At 45.9% G+C, this 16240-nt stretch overlaps 1 protein-coding gene across 1 annotated transcript in view; it reads right to left on the bottom strand.

Moving 5' to 3' along the window:
• KCNS3 (potassium voltage-gated channel modifier subfamily S member 3) overlaps window positions 1-669 on the bottom strand; it is a 50198-nt gene extending 49529 nt beyond the window's left edge. Inside the window, exon 1 of the mRNA XM_025354138.1 lies at window positions 459-669. The gene's annotated coding sequence lies outside the window, so the exon portion shown is untranslated. The remainder of the gene's footprint in view (window positions 1-458) is intronic.
• Between the last annotated feature and the right edge of the window lie 15571 nt (window positions 670-16240).

Here is a 16240-nt window from a genome sequence, read left to right as displayed (position 1 = left end):
GGGCCGAGGGCGCCGGCGGCTGAGGACTGCGGGGCTCCGACCGCTAGACAGGCGGACAGACTGATGGACCGAGACACTGCCCTGCAGGCAGCGCGCCCCCGCCCATGCCCAAGTGCAGAGTCACCCCGGAGTGGCCGGCGCTGTCCGGCTGGGAGCAGGAGCGCGCCCCGCACCTCCCACCTGCGCTCCCTCCTGGGCCCGAAGCGCTGGAAAAAGATGACCTCCCCCGCGGCCCCGGCGGTTGGGGCAACCGCCTCTCTAAAGTCGCGGCCCCAGCGACACTTTGCTAATTTGCCTGGATTTCCTCAGGAAGTCGCGAGGCCCAAACTTGTTTTAAAACAAAGTGCGAGGGAGAATACATACAGCTCCAGTTCCTGCCAATGTTTGCTACCGGTCCCGCTGCCTGAAGACTCACGCACAGTGCAGAACAAGATGCTCTGTCTCATTCCTCGATTCACCGAGTCAGAAGTGCCTGGACATTTGCACCAAGCAGATGCGCCTCATTTGTAGAAGAGGAACCAGTCGGGTCCCCTTTCCGAAGGACGAATGGAAGAGGGAGTCAGGGGACGTTGCCTTCAGCCGACGTTGAGAAACAAACCACGACCTCGGCGAGGACAGCGTGTGGTCCAGAAGGCATCGCTGGCCTCGCTGCACTGAGCAAGAGCGCTCAATCAACAGCCAGGAGAAATGGGACGCTTCGGGACCCACCCCCGCGCTCCCCCTCCCGCCCCCAAACTGCAGATTTTTAAGTTGTGCAGACGTGCAATAATTCCTTGGAGCCAGCTGCTCCAAGCTAAGGCGCCCAGTGTTCCCTGGGTTCCCACCCGCAGCATGCGCCCTGCCAGCTGCCTCCAAGCCAGCACCCGCTGACCACTCACCTCAGGCAAGCACCTAGCGAGACGACGCAGATTCAAGCTCCAGGCCTTGAGCCAAGCGCTGGGGAGGGAATGGGGGCAAAGAGGTGGTAGAAAACACTTTCCTGAACTTATTGAATACCCTATGTTATCTGTGGGTTTTCTAATTGTTCTTTGCTTAATGAAAAACCCACGTTGGAAATCAGAAAAAGGGAATAATCCTCACAGTATCTTGTGGGCTTCAAAGAGGTTTTCCCCTTAAAGGGGATGCTGGTCCAGAGGAGAGGCTAACAGCAGGCAGGAAGGGCAGAGGAAAAGCTAAAGCCGGTGGTCTTCCCCTTGAGACCTGGAGCCCACCAAGCTCCAACAGTTTCATTTGACTTCTGGAAAGCAAAGTACAGATGCATGTGTTTGCAGAGCACTGTTTTGAGCCATTTGTCCCTAATTCCATGGTTCTTTGCTTCCTGCAGTCTTGCCTCCTCGCCTGTGGAAAAGGATCCAAAGCATTGGTTTACACTGCTATTTACAAGCAACTGAAGAAGATAATTTTCTTACATGGTTCATCATCTTTAGCATAAGATCTAAGATTGTTCCAAAAATATATTTACATTTTATCAACACCTTAGAAGAATGCTCCCAGATCTCTCCCAGCAGTTAGCTATTTAATCATTTTTAAATCACTAAGTTTATCCAAAAAGTCCAGCATGGTTTACTTGAGAAGAAAATATGTTCAGAATCTCTAAGCACTGCAGAAGGCATCTGCAGTGCAGAAGAGTTGGCAGTGAGGTCTTTCTCCCAGGGTCTGGGTGGCACGTGTGAGCAGGCGGGAAGGCACACACGGTGGGGGCCAGGAAGGGCCCCTGTGCATCTGCGGGAGCTGAGGACAGAAGGGGTGGGCCTCCACGGTGGGCATGCAGGAGTGGGCACAGAGAAGGGCCACAGATCTGAGAGTCAGAGAGACAGGACTTCTTCCCCTGCTGAGCCCTGCAGTGAGCCACTTCATCTTTCAGCCCTGGTTTTCTCATCTGTAAAGAAAGTTCTTCTCTCTCAGGTAATCATGTGAAGCCAATGAAATAATAAACAGGACCACTTCGGATGACCCATAAGGCAGGTCTGCTCCCCAAAGGTTTACTCTTGAATGTTGACGAAGGTTGAGCTAGGCAAAATGGTAAATTCACACACATGGTATGTAGCCCCTTCCCCAACCCCAGTCTCCATTACCAGGGGCAAGTTGTGACCTAACTGCCTCCTTTTACCCACACACCCATCTCCTGCCCAATCTTTATGCCTGGTGATATGACATCCCATTCCCTCTTAATTAACTGTGCTTATAGGGAAGCATCTGGGTACGCTATGCATTTAATCTGTAAGGGGTCGATCATTTACTCATCATTGACAGTAATGCTCATTCCTGTGTCGTTTCAGAGGACTTCTGGAGTGGATGGAGACACATGCCACCAATGGATGCATTTCAGTCTGTCTTCCGGGCCTCCTTTAGAGGTCTCCCTCTCTTACCCACCTGTCACACGCCCATGTCTTCCACAGCCAAACCTGTCCCCAACTTTTTGTTCTCACTCAAGTCCAAATGACAGAAATCTAGCTGGATTAGTACTTACCTTCGCCTTGAAGGAAAGGGAAGTGCTCATTAGCTTCTTACATTGGAACAGGTCTGCAGGTGAAAATGAAGCTGTGCTCATCTCTGGCAGGAAGGTTGGGCATGAGGTGTCTAGTCCTAATGAGCAGCGTTTATTTGGTGGGTGCCTCCCACTTGCCACTTTCTACACAGCCGCCTGAGTATCACTCCAGTTAGTCTGAGCATATGAAACACATGCAACTCCCTAGACCCACCATGCTTTTTCATGACTCTGAACACACAGCAGTGCCTCCTCCGCTAAGAACACAGTTCCCCACCACCAAGCTTTGCTTTGCCCAACAGACCCCTTCCCCTTAGGACGAGATTCAGTGGATAATGACATCATAATCATGACCCTCTGGGAAGCCGCCTCTCTCATCCTGGGTTGTGTGTCTCCTCTCCACACTCCCTCAGCACCCTTTGCCTCCCTCTTTCATAGAATCTACCATATGAGATTTTAACTGTTTATCTTCCACTCGACGATGAACTCCTTGAAGACTGAATTTCTAGGACCTTTTGTTGGATCTGCACATTTGTGAAGTGAATTACTGAAGGCTGCCCAGTTTCATCTGCTCCTAGTCAAAACCTAAATCCCTTATTTCTATGCTATCTTTTGTCAGGTAAAAATAAAACATGTAAACCATCATATCGCTGTATTTGCTTGGCTGCCAGGAAGCTCAGAACTAAATTTACGTTAAATTAAATTTGGTTCTCAACCAGCTAGAATGTTTTTATTTCAGATTATTGCTACAATGATCATGCCCTTTTCACAAAATTATTGTATGCTCACTCTAACTGCCCTATGGTATTATTTTTATATGAAAAGTTTCCTAAGGCCAGGGGTGGTGGCTTACATCTGTAATCCTAGCACTTTGGAAGGCCAAGGTGGGTAGATTGCTTGAGTCCAGGAGTTCAAGACCAGCCTTGGAAATATGGCAAAACCCTGCCTCTATAATAAATACAAAAATTATTCAGGCATGTTGGTGCGTGCCTGTAGTCCCAGCTAGTTGGGAGGCTGAGGCAGGAGGATTATTTGAGCATAGGATGTGGAGGTTGCAGTGAGCCAAGATGGTGCCATTGCTCTCCAGCCTGGGTGACAGAGCAAGACCCTATCAAAAAAGAAAAAGAAAAAAAATCCTTAAATCTTTATGATCTTCACGTCCAAAGACTTGAATTCTGATTCAGCTCTGTCCCTGATTAGCTCAGTGATATTTCCTCTTGGGCCTTCCATTTGGGTTGGGACTATATGATCTTTAAGGCCCTTGCCAGCTCTAAAAGCTTTATGTTTCTATAGATAAAAGGAGACACTTTATAAATTATTAAAGAAAGAAAAACCCTATTAGAGGCTATGTCTCCAGGCACAAAGGAACGCTATCCTCAGGTACTCAGAGTCACCCTCTGAAGGCCCTTGAGTTGCCCAAGGTGAGTGCCACAGAACACCTGTACCTGACCCTAGGCATGGAAAGGAAGATGTTTCCTCCGTCACACTGGCAGGTCCTCATAACACTCTAGCATAGGAAAGGCTCTGTCTGAGAAGTTAGCCCACGAAAATATCTCAAGGGATGGCCTTCCAGATTGCTCATACTCTGGTCACAACTTGATTTTTTACCACATTTCAAGCTCTTCACACCTTTCTCTCTGCCTTACTCATTCCCCACCACCTCCCCTCCCCTCTCCTCGGCACTTTCCTCACATTCCAGCCCTACAGAAGTGGCCCATCTCTCCTCTGTGCTCACTGCATACCATCTGAGTCTTGCCTTTCTGGTGCCTCATTCCTATAGTGCTTCCTTCTCCACCTGGAAAATGCCTGCTTAACCTCCAGGATCCAGTATATGTCACCCATTCTATGAGGCTTTCTCTGACTCGCAAAGCAAATTTAGTTGCTTGCTCTACTGGGTTCCATTATACTCTGTACAAAGCTCCAATTACAGTTAGACTCCTGTACCATCATTCATTGTCAATATGGATGGATTAAACTCTGAGTTCCTTGAGGGCAGGAACTAAGTGGTGTTATTCATCTCAGTATCTTCAGAGCACATTATAGATGCTAAGCAAATACTTTAAGAATGAAAAGTGACCAGACATGGTGGCTATTGCCTATAATCCCAGCACTTTGGGAGGCCAAGGTGGGTAGGTTACTTGAGGTCAGGAGTTCGAGACCAGCCTGGCCAATGTGGTGAAACCCCATCTTTCTAAAAATCCCAAAATTAGCCAGGCGTGCTGGTGGGTGCCTGTAGTCCCAGCTACTCAGGAGCCTGAGGCATGAGAATCACTTGAACCTAGGAGGCGGAGGTTGCAGTGAGCCAAGATTGCACCACTGCACTCCAGTCTGAGTGACAGAGTAACGCTCCATCTCAAAAAAAAAAAAAAAAAAAAAAAGTGAATGAAAAGGGAAATGATTGGATGCTTGGATAGGTGACTGGATGGACGGATGAACAAAGACAACAGGGGAAGGTATACAGAAAAGCAAACCAAGAGGGAGCAAAGACCAGATATGTCATCCTCATGGTTGTTCCTCTGGGGGCATTTTGCACCTCTTTAGTAGCCCTTCATTTGTGGGGCAGAACTTAAGGCATATCTATCCTTCGTTTCCAACTAGACAAATGAAGAGTATCCCCATGGCAAAGAATGCTGGGCATACCCTCATGATCTTTTCTGCTTTCTCAGTAATAATATCTGCAAGTATTACCTGGGTACTAGAGTGACCAGCTCTTCCCAGTTTGTCTGAAACTGCCCCAGTTTTAAAATTCAAAGTCCAGCATTTCAGGAACCACTTCGTTCCAGGGCAAACCAGGACAGTTGGCCATCCTCCTAGCAATATTACTGCCTAGGATAAAATCTACACAGCCTAGCCCCACACGCAGTGAGAGGAGAGCATGTACCTGACTTATTTCCTATGGGACGTCAGTGGAAGTGGCACATTCTGCTTCTGGGGAGTGTCCTCACAGGAAGAGGGGAGTGCCTTTCCCCTTCCCTCTTTTGCTTTCATGCTGTCTGGAGCACAGAGAAGATCACTGGATCTGGATAGACATTTGAATTTGAACCCGCAGGTACAAGCCACATGATAAGGATGGTCAGATGAGTAGCTAGAAGGGGCCTAGGTTCTTTTAACAGCACTGGACTGCCCTCATTTATATGAAAGAAATAAACTAGCATCTCATTTCAGCTGTTGTTATTTGTGGTTTCTGTCACTCACATCCATCTTCAAGGATCGAGTTTCTGCCTGCTGAAAAGTGGGGATTCAGATGTCGTCCTCACACCTGGGTGCTGGCTTCTGAAGATCCCTTCTCTTCATGTTCCCCAGTCCCTTGTATTATGAAAATACCCTATATTGAAGGCAAGAGGAGCCCATGGCTTCTGGCCCAGGTACCAGGTCCTAGTCTGTGTGTCTGGTGCAGGTGATCATGGCAGTCAGTCCACTCCCTTCCACCTCCTGTATGCAGGCCACTGAGAGCTCCCAAGTCTAAGCCAGAGGAGGTTCTGATAAGTGCTAGGTACAGCTGAAGTTTTATTCCAAATCGTGAGCAAACTGGAGATTATGTCAGAAGTATGCAACCTGTTGATGAATTTCAGTGTGTTAAAGTTTTGGCATAGCACTCTTGAGTCTTCATGATGGTTTTCATTATTAAAAGTTCAAATATATTTATGAATGAGATTCAAATAAAATGTTTAAGGAATCCCACAAAGAATGGAAAGAAAGGAAGAAAGGATGATGGAAAGGAAGGAGAGAGGGAGGAAGGGAGAGAGAGAGACAGAAAGAGAGAGGGCAGGGGGAGAGAGAGGGAGGGAGGGAGAGAGAGGGAGAGAGAGGAAGGAAGGGAGAGAGGGAGGGAGGGAGGAAGGAAGGGAGCGAGGGAAGGAGGGAAGGAGGAAGGGAAGGAGGAAGGAAACACCCTATGTTACCAGAATCAAGGCTGCTAGGACACAGCCTTCCTTCAGCCCTGCGGGAAAGAACTGGCAAACTCGCTACCCTGCTCTTAGTGATATAAAGAGGAATGACAGGTCTAGTGTGACCCAGGGTTGGGGAAGGGAAGGAAATAGGAGTGTCCATCATCGTGAGACAAAGGGTTCTCTAAGTGCTCAAGTGGAAAGTCATCACCCCTCAACACAGGCACCCAGGTTCTCCCGTGTATTCCAGAAAGCTTGTGTTAAACCAAATATCATACACAAGAGGGCCACACATGGCATCACTGGGCTGCATCTGTGAGGAAGTTGACCCCTATCCTCTGAAAGAAAAGGGGCCTGGAGTCAGCTGTAACTCTACCCTGAACGTGCTCCTCAAGTGGAGGTGGGAGACGAGGTCAGGACCTGAGGCTCACATGGGGCAAGGAAGGGAGCCCAAGGCCAGGCGTCCAGGCACAGGCTCAGCCAGGAGCCTGGGGACTAGAATGCTCGTTCTTAGGGTTTAAGAAAAGAAAAAGTGTATTTAGACACTATTTTTCTGAATGTCTTTCTGTTCTACATATTATGTCTTGTTTCATTTTCTATTAAAATTTCTTTTGAAAAAAATCACCATTTCTTTTCACAATAATGAGGAGGAAATTCTTCCATTTCAACATATGGCGGTGAGAAGGGTTCAAAAAGTCGTTCTGGATGAGCACGGTGAGCAGTGAACGTCCCACTCTCTGTCAGCGGTAACTCACAGGTCATTTCATCTTGAATGCACCTCACTCTTCCTCTTTATGAACAGCTGGAAATATCGAGGAGTGTTGGTCAGCTACACTGACTTATTCATCTTTATTTCCTTCTTTTATTTCCCTTGGATGCAGAGGGTTAACTTGACCATACTCTTCAGTAATGGCATATTGTCATCATTAGCACTTTCAAGGCCTCTCTCCTGGTTTGTTCATTTGTTTGTTTGTTGTTTGTTCATTTTGCTTATTCCCTCTTCCACACTTGCATGGCCAACCCACTATCCATAGGCAGCCTTTTTTTTTTTTTTTCCATAGATGAAGTCTCACTTTGTCGCCCAGACTGGAGTGCAATGGCGCAATTTTGGCTCACTCCAACCTCCACCTCCCCATTCAAGCGATTCTCGTACCTCAGCCTCCCAATTAACTGGGATTACAGGCGTCCACCACCATGCCTGGCTAATTTTTCTATTTTTAGTAGAGATGGGGTTTTGCCACGTTGCCCAGGCTGTTCTCAAACTCCTGACCAAGAGTGATCCACCCACCTCGGCCTCCCAAAGTGCTGGAATTACAGGCATGAGCCACCGTGCCCAGCCATATAGGCAGCCATTGCCATTCTAATATGCTTATCAATAGCTTCTTTTTCCATGTGTCCCTATAAAATGCATATGACTGTTTTGAATGCATACTGTTTTAATTTATGTAAATGGTAATTTGTCCTTTATCTCAATCTTTTCTTGTGTTCCACTCCACACGGTGTGCTGTTTTTAGCTCCATCACTCTTGCTCTGGGTGCATCTGGCCTGTTCCTCATTATTACCATGTTATCCACATGCTGCCCAACACTCCCCAGGCACAGATGCACAAACTACCCCAAATGCCCCCCACACAAACAACACTGGGATGAACATCCTTGCATGTGTCACCTGATGCACATGGGGAGAATGTGAGGGGTATATGCACAGAGTGCCAGATTGTTGGTTAGAATACGAACAGATCTGATAAGAGAATATTGAAATACTTCTGCATTGGCTGGTAAATACCCACGCCCCCAAGCCCCATGAACATCCTTCCTGTTGCCCCAGCCCTGTCCCCAGGACACTTCAGACTTTTCCACCCTCTCAAGAACTAAAGAGTTAATGCCTGGAGCAGCTAGAACTTACAGTCTGTCTAGCAGTTGTTAAATATTTCAATATCATCCCTGGATGATTGTCGCAATATGATTGTCTCAATCCTTATTTCTCTAGAGAACAGCTAAAAACAAAAACTTGCCAGTCCAATCTCCAGTCCAACCTTTAAGAAATAGTAGAGCTGCAGGAACCCTGCTGATATTTCAGTCGGCATTACCAAAGTCATGTTCTACTCTGCCTGCCCAGAGATGTGGGAGCCAGCAGGCTGTGACTAGTCTTCTGATGTCGGGACCAATGCAGCCAGAGGCAGTTGTCCCAGCAGATGAAGAGCACCAGAATTTTAACTTAGCCCCATTCCTCTCTAGCTGAGTGACTTTGAGCACATCATTTCTCTGATCCTCGGCCTCCTCATTTGCAAGATGATTTGATACAGAGCAATAGAGGGGAAAAGAGAAGCTATATGGTGTCAGGTTCAGCATTATACTAGCTAAGTCACCTTGGCCCACCTGTGCCTCAGTTCCTCTCATGCAAAATGGGGATAATGATACTGTATTGTAAAGTCTGAAATTCCACGTGCCACTGACATCTTTGAGCCTCACAGGTCTCCAGAGGCTCAGCCATGAGTTCCCATGCTCTCGATAGATATGCCCCCACACGGTGGTAAAGGCTCCCTGCCTGGCTATATCCCCTATCAGCTGGACCAGCTGCATCCCTAACTCAACCTAGTGGATTTTACCTCCCTGTCAGCCCATGAAACTACTCATAAAGCTGATCACATCCTCTTAAGGGAAACCAAGAGGCACCTGACGCTGTTGTCGTTACAAAGCGTGCCTCCCACAGTCCCTATTGGTTCATTCTGCTCATGAATACCACCCCATGTGGCCCTGCATAGCAGGCAGCATCCTCCACCCCAGGGCTGTGAGTATATGTGACTAATAAACTGCTGTCAGAACCACCTGTCAAGTGTCACGTGTCCTATGTGCAGTCATCCCATGCTATTTAGGGCAAAAGAGTCCTCCTTTACCAATGGAATGACTAGGAGGTGAGCAGAGCAGATGCCTGTCTTAAAAGTTGTAAATTGAAGGGAATGATATACACAAAGCACCTAGCACCTTGCCTAGGTCTGGTAGAAGCTCATGCAAACAAAAATAAGAGCAAACAAGAACGTAGCCAGGACAGGATGTTGGTGACAACCAGAGGTTGAGGCACTGCCAGAACCTGGGTGGGAATCAAGCAGGATCTCTCTTATGTGCTTTTGAAAAGACCTACGTTGTGCAAACTGATTTCATGTTTCATTGCCAAAAATGAAAAAACACATTAAAAAATATATACTCCTATGAACATGCTCTTTTCTGTAGGACAATGAGAAATGTCATTCAGAATTAAATTGGTGACTGCTTGGACAGCCTACATTTTTCATTTCCAGGATCTGAAAGATAAGGTTGTAATATAAGACTGCTTTCTTCTCCAAATCCCCCAGAACCTGAAAAGGATGCCGGGTCTCTGGAATCCACAGCAGCAATGGGTGATGAGTCTCCAGCATCTGGGTGACAGCAGACTGACTCTGCTCTCAAGTCTCATCAATCCACATTGTAAGTCAGACTATGTCCCTTTGGCTCCATTTTCTTACCTGTAAAATGGGGATTTTGAACTTACTAATACGCCAGACACGAAGCTAAAGAAAGGAGCTGAAGAGACAGGATAAAAAAGACGAATAACAGGTTCCTCCCTGTAAGAGCTCGCAATTCAGTGGGCTGACACCATCTGCCTTATCCACCAGATAGAGTGTTAGGATAACAAGATAGCAGGATAGAGAGTTGAGAGATAAGAGCACTATATAATGTGACAGGAACTGCCACTTGTCACTCAATTTCCATTCTGCCCTGCTATCTTAGTAACAGAACTCCCATTTTTACAGGGCAGACATGTCCCCAACTAAACACATTATATTTCCCAGCCTCTCTTGCAACGAGTGTAGAGAGACCAACTTTTAGAATCAGATGTAAGCCTATGCATTCTCTTATGTTTCCAGGGAGTCTCTTTAAAAAGGGGAGTCATGCCCTTTTCCCTTTCTTCTTCCAACCTCCTCCCTAGAATGTGGATGAGGTGACTGGAGTTCTTGCAGCCATTTGCGGCCATGAGAACAATGGGTACACCCTGGGGATGGCAAAGTGTGAGCTAATGGAGTACAGGGCCCTCGCCTCTTTGTAGGGCTATTTTATCAATGTTGTATACTGCAAATCACTGTACTTCTTTCACCTGAGAAACAAACAGGTAACTTACGTATATATGTGTGTGTATATGTATATTAATGGAACTGATTCCAATCTCGACTGATAGGAAAATATTTAACATTAATAAGTATTCACATAATCCCTACCTTATTTAGCTCCTAAAGATCTCATGAGATTTATTTTAAAACTAACGTTCTTCAAGAATTTTTTAAACTTCTGGAATATCAAGTGATCTGGTGGTGCTGAGCAATGCAGGTATTTTCACAACAATCTTTAGGAAATTCAAATCAACGCTTGGGCTCAGGTCACTTTATGACTGACAAGTCTGGAAAATTCTATTTTCTTTTGAAGTAGCAGGTGAACTTGTAAGACAATAAATCAGCTAGACATGACTTGAGGCCACATGTACCCTCATTCACAAGCATATGCACATGCTTACCTGCATGGATGGACACGTACTTTCAGGAAGCCACACTATGCATCACACGCATGCACAGCCACACATAGGTACACTTTCACATCCATACTCAATAGCAGACTCCAGTGGATTTCCTGCAATTTTGAAGGCCCTGGATTTCCCCTTCACCAGAACACTAAGCGATTATGAGTTATTATTTTCAATAACTTGGTTATACAATGCTGGAAGTGCGGTGATGAGTCATAAAGAGCAAGAGCAAGAAAGCTTGGTAGTCAGTCCTTGATGGTGAAGGTGGATTCATGGAAAAGCAGAGAAAGGCAGATTCCCTTCTACACATAAGTTCCAGGGTCAGAAGGAGAATCCTGATGAGCCAGGGGCAATCTGAACATCCAGAGGCCTCACTTTCATGGAGGATACTGCCGTGAGAGTGTGAGTTAAGCTCCTCCCTGAGCTTCCGTCCTCCTCCCTCCAGGCATGCTCCTCCAGACAAGCAATTCTCAATTGATTCAATCACTGTTTGTATATTTTGCTATCTCCTTGAGCTCAGCCTCTAGCTCTGATCCCAGTCCTTTGAGAACCTCCTCAGTGCTGTACACTATGCTCAGGACTTAAGAAAACACAAAGATGAAGAAGACATTGTCTCTGCTCTCAAGAAGTGACATTCTATCAAATAATTGAGAAATAAATATTGATAGCCAACTCCATAAAAATATATAGATAATTATAGGAGTTGATACAAAAGATAGAACCTTGGGAAATTCTCAGTTGTCTCATCCACAACTTAAGAATAATAACTTCTGGCCGGGCGCGGTGGCTCAAGCCTGTAATCCCAGCACTTTGGGAGGCCGAGGCGGGCGGATCACAAGGTCAGGAGATCGAGACCATCCTGGCTAACACGGTGAAACCCCGTCTCTACTAAAAACACAAAAAACTAGCCGGACGAGGTGGCGGGCGCCTGTAGTCCCAGCTACTCGGGAGGCTGAGGCAGGAGAATGGCGTAAACCCAGGAGGCAGAGCTTGCAGTGAGCTGAGATCGCGCCACTGCACTCCAGCCCGGGGGACAGAGCAAGACTCCGTCTCAAAAAAAAAAAAAAAGAATAATAACTTCTGCCATCAGAAACTTGTGAGCTTAGAAACTACCCTCATAAATTATTTAGGCATTCCCTCTAGTACTCAGCAAACCTTTTACTCAGTGTTAATAAACTCTAGTTTATCCAACATTTCCCAGAAAACCCCATCCAAGTCTTCTCCACTCTAAACCCTGGAAATCTTCATGCCGATTCAATCCTCAGGTCTCATTCATAGCAGAGAACTTGTCTACCTACTTACTAAGAAAATAGGCCAGGCGCGGTGGCTCACACCTGTAATCCCAGCACTTTGGGAGGTTGAGGTGGGTGGATCATGAGGTCAGGAGTTCGAGACCAGCCTGGCCAATATGGTAAAACCCCATCTCTACTAAAAATACAAAAATTAGCCAGATGTGGCGGCATGTGCCTGTAGTCCCAGCTACTCAGGAGGCTGAGGCAGAAGAATCGCTTGAACCCAGTAGGCAGAGGTTGCAGTGAGCCAAGATTGTGCCATTGCACTCCAGCCTGGGTGACAGAGAGAGATTCTGTCAAAAGAAAGAAGGAAGGAAGGAAGGAAGGAAGGAAGGAAGGAAGGAAGGAAGGAAAGAAGCCACAGGAGGTATGGCCCCTCAGTTTCCATCTTGTCTACCTTGAAGTCTCCCTTTTCTCCTGCCTTGAAGAAAGTTGCTTATACCCAAGTACTTTGGAGAGTCAAAACAATAATGACCAAGACATCCGAGACCATAAAAAGATAGAGTTTTAGGCCGGGCGCAGTGGCTCATACCTGTAATCCCAGCACTTTGGGAGGCCCAGGCAGGCAGATCACGAGGTCAGGAGATCGAGACCATCTTGGCTAACATGGCGAAACCCCATCTCTACTAAAAATACAAAAAATGAGCCAGGCATGGTGGTGGGTGCCTGTAGTTCTACTCAGGAGACTGAGGCAGGAGAATAGTGTGAACCCGGGAGGCGGAGCTTGCGGTGAGCCGAGATCGTGCCACTGCACTCAAGCCTGGGTGACAGAGCGAGACTCCGTCTCAAATAATAATAATAATAATAATAAATAGAGTTTTAATAAACAATCACTGGTCTGAATATGTTCCCCAAAATTCATGTGTTGAAACTTAATGGCCAATGTTATAGTATTAAGAGATGGGGTCTTTAGGAGGAGAGCCCTCATGGATGGGATTAGAGCCCTTATAAAAGGGCTTAGGGGAGTGATTTTACTCTCCTCCTCTTCCACCATGTGAGGAGATAATGCACAAGGGCCTTCTTGGAAGCAAAGACCAAAACTGCTGGTACCTTGATCTTGGATTTCCCAGCCTGAAAAACTATGAAAAATAAATGTATGTTACTTATAGTTTGCCCAGTCTAAGGTATTTTGTCATAGCAGCACAAATGGACTAAAACAATCACCAAGGAGCTAATTTACAACTGTAGCGTGAGCTTCACAGCCTCCTGGAAATCTACAGGCTTCAGAGTTGTTGCAGGACCACTTACCGCCTGTGTAGCCTTGAGCATGTAGCTCAACTTTTATTCGTTAATTTATTCAACCAACATTTTAAGTTCTATTGAGTGCCAAGTGCGCTGACCAAAGATACAATTTAATCATTCTAAAATGAGGGTAATACTAATATTTACTTACAAGTTTGTCCTGAGATTTCAGTGCCCCACCACGCATAACAGGGAATAATAAATGTGAATTATCTTTCACAGTTCTTCCTGGCCCTTAGTACCTATATTCCTTTTCTGTATATAAAGAGAAATTTCTCATAAACAAAACAAATTCCTAGTTGGATAATGAAGAGCATCAATATAAATCCTGAATAAACTTCAAGACATACTCTTCCATTCTCACAATGAAGTACTGAGCTGTAAGTAATCTGGTTAACTGAATTCTTGTTATATGTAAACTATCCCAGGCAGAGTCGGCAAATACTGTCATATGATGACAAGCAGAATCCCTTAGGCTAAAGGGCTAGAAACATGGCTTCCAAATATGGTCTTCCTGGCAGTCAGAAGAGCTATGTTTCCATTCACTCTTTCCACCAGTCAACAAATGTTTTCCTAACAGTAACATTGTACCAGGCCGGGTGCAAAGAACTGATATTTTATTAAATGTGAATTTCAAGGGCACAGATTTAGAGGTACAAATTCTTTTTTTTTTTTTTTCTTTTTTTTTTTTGAGACGGAGTCTCACTCTGTCACCAAGGCTGGAGTGCAGTGGCGCGATCTCGGCTCACTGCAAGCTTTGCCTTCCAGGTTCACACCATTCTCCTGCCTCAGCCTCCTGAGTAGCTAGGACTACAGGCACCTGCCACCACACCCAGCTAATTTTTTTGTATTTTTTAGGAGAGACAGGGCTTCACTGTGTTAGCCAGGATGGTCTAGATCTCCTGACCTCGTGATCCGCCCGCCTCAGCCTCCCAAAGTGCTGGGATTGCAGGCGTGAGCCACCCCACCTGGCCACAAATTCTTAATTGTCTTTATTTCTCTATCACTGAATTTATGGCAGCAGAAAACAATTTTGGTAATTCCAGGTAAATCTGGTAATTCTTAGAGTTAAACTCTGTTAATTCAGGCTCTTTCTCTGCCCCCTTCCTTCCCTTATCCCTTGAAGTATCTGTGATCATAGAGGACTGTGTACCACCCAGCAACAGGGTAAGTGGAGTAAAGTCTCCACAATGGGCCGCTGCCCACACTGGCCTCTGCTGTGATGGCCTCCCCACTGCTTGATGCTCATCCTACAACCATGACTCATCGCTGATGTCCACTTGCTCACTGGTCCCTCAGTTGCTTGTTGAATACATTCTGTTCCCTCATGGTCCTGACCCCAGTGCTTCTGGTCCATCACTTACAACATTTCTGAAGTACCTTTGCAGGGTTCAGAAACTCTCAGCCCCTTTCCCTTCACTCAAGGCACCTGTAAGGCACTTGGCCTCCCAATTCCAGACAGTTCAGTCAGCTGTCACTACTCTGGTTCCATCGCCATGCTGGAAGCAGATATTGCTTGTGAAAGTGGTATTGGTATCCTTTGCCATGGGATTTTCCAAACGTATCTGGGATTTCCAGCTTCCTCCCCTTCACAGGGCCTCCGCCAACTCTCTCAAGGCTAAATCCCAAAGGACTTCCCACCATCTCATGGCAAGCTCTGTGTAGAAAAACTGGTTCTTCAACTATTCTCTTTTCCATCTGTCGTTTGTGCCAGGATTTGACTCTTGAACTTTAATAATTAATCCTTTTCTCTCAAAGTCATTGTTTTGGGCTTCCAGAGCCTATTTTGCAAGAGTCCAAAGTGAAACTCTGACATTTATTTCTTTTTGCACTCCTATAATAACAGTAATCCTCGCTGAAGCAAAAGGATGCCTCTGACTAAATAGAAGATTATGTACAAAAATCATGGAGTGGGAAGCACTCTGGTTAATATTTTAAAACATTATCTCACTATATATTAACCACACAACATGGTCCCTGCCTTGAGGAGCTGACAGTCAGTGAAAAATTTTCACCAAATTGTGAGTTAGGCCAATTGACCAGATCCAGTGTAAGTGGCAAAGACTGGCTGTAATTAGCAAAAGCTGATTTGTAAAGCAACCCATAGATTCAGCTCTATTCCAAACATTTGTGGGGCCATAACCAGAGCTCAGGTAAAGGTCCCCAGCCCTTGAACCAACACTCTTGCTTTTCCATCTGGTTCCTTCCAATAGCCACAGGGATCCCCACACTCATCCTGAAGGACACCTCAACCCACACAGCCAAGATGTCCGTACAGCATGGTTTCAGAATATGTTGTACCAGAAGGTTTTCATTTTTCTCAAATGTGTTACCATCTAGAGATAAGTTTAAGCTAATGTCTTGGCTTGGTAGTTCTGTGGACCATAAGAACTAGTATAAATACAAAGCCCAAACCTGACTGTGAGAATAGAAAAAAAATTATTCCATCCAGAATCCAAAGTGGAATGGGCAAGATTTCTTGTTAACTCCTTTCCCCTCAGTATTGTGTCCAGGCTTTATGTAAGGCTAGTAATTACTGTCCATATTCATTGAATTTAAAAGATTGATCAGAGCAAAAGATGGATGGGTCTTGAGGAATGCCAAGTCATTACTTTTTCTCAGGAAAAGGGAGCAATTTAACCTCACAGAAACTGAGATCCACATTTGGCCAGTTAGCCATTCCCTCCCATGGCTTTGTATAAAAACAGATGATGCAAACCTAGGGCACGTGGTGGACATGGTTTGTCAGACTGGTGGTAGCCATGCCTGTAGCATCAGGT

The sequence above is a fragment of the Theropithecus gelada genome, chromosome 13, assembly GCF_003255815.1.
Source record: "Theropithecus gelada isolate Dixy chromosome 13, Tgel_1.0, whole genome shotgun sequence".
Classification (NCBI taxonomy): Eukaryota; Metazoa; Chordata; class Mammalia; order Primates; family Cercopithecidae; genus Theropithecus; species Theropithecus gelada.
Note: the sequence above shows the minus strand (reverse complement) of the source record. Positions and strands in the feature narration are given on the sequence as shown.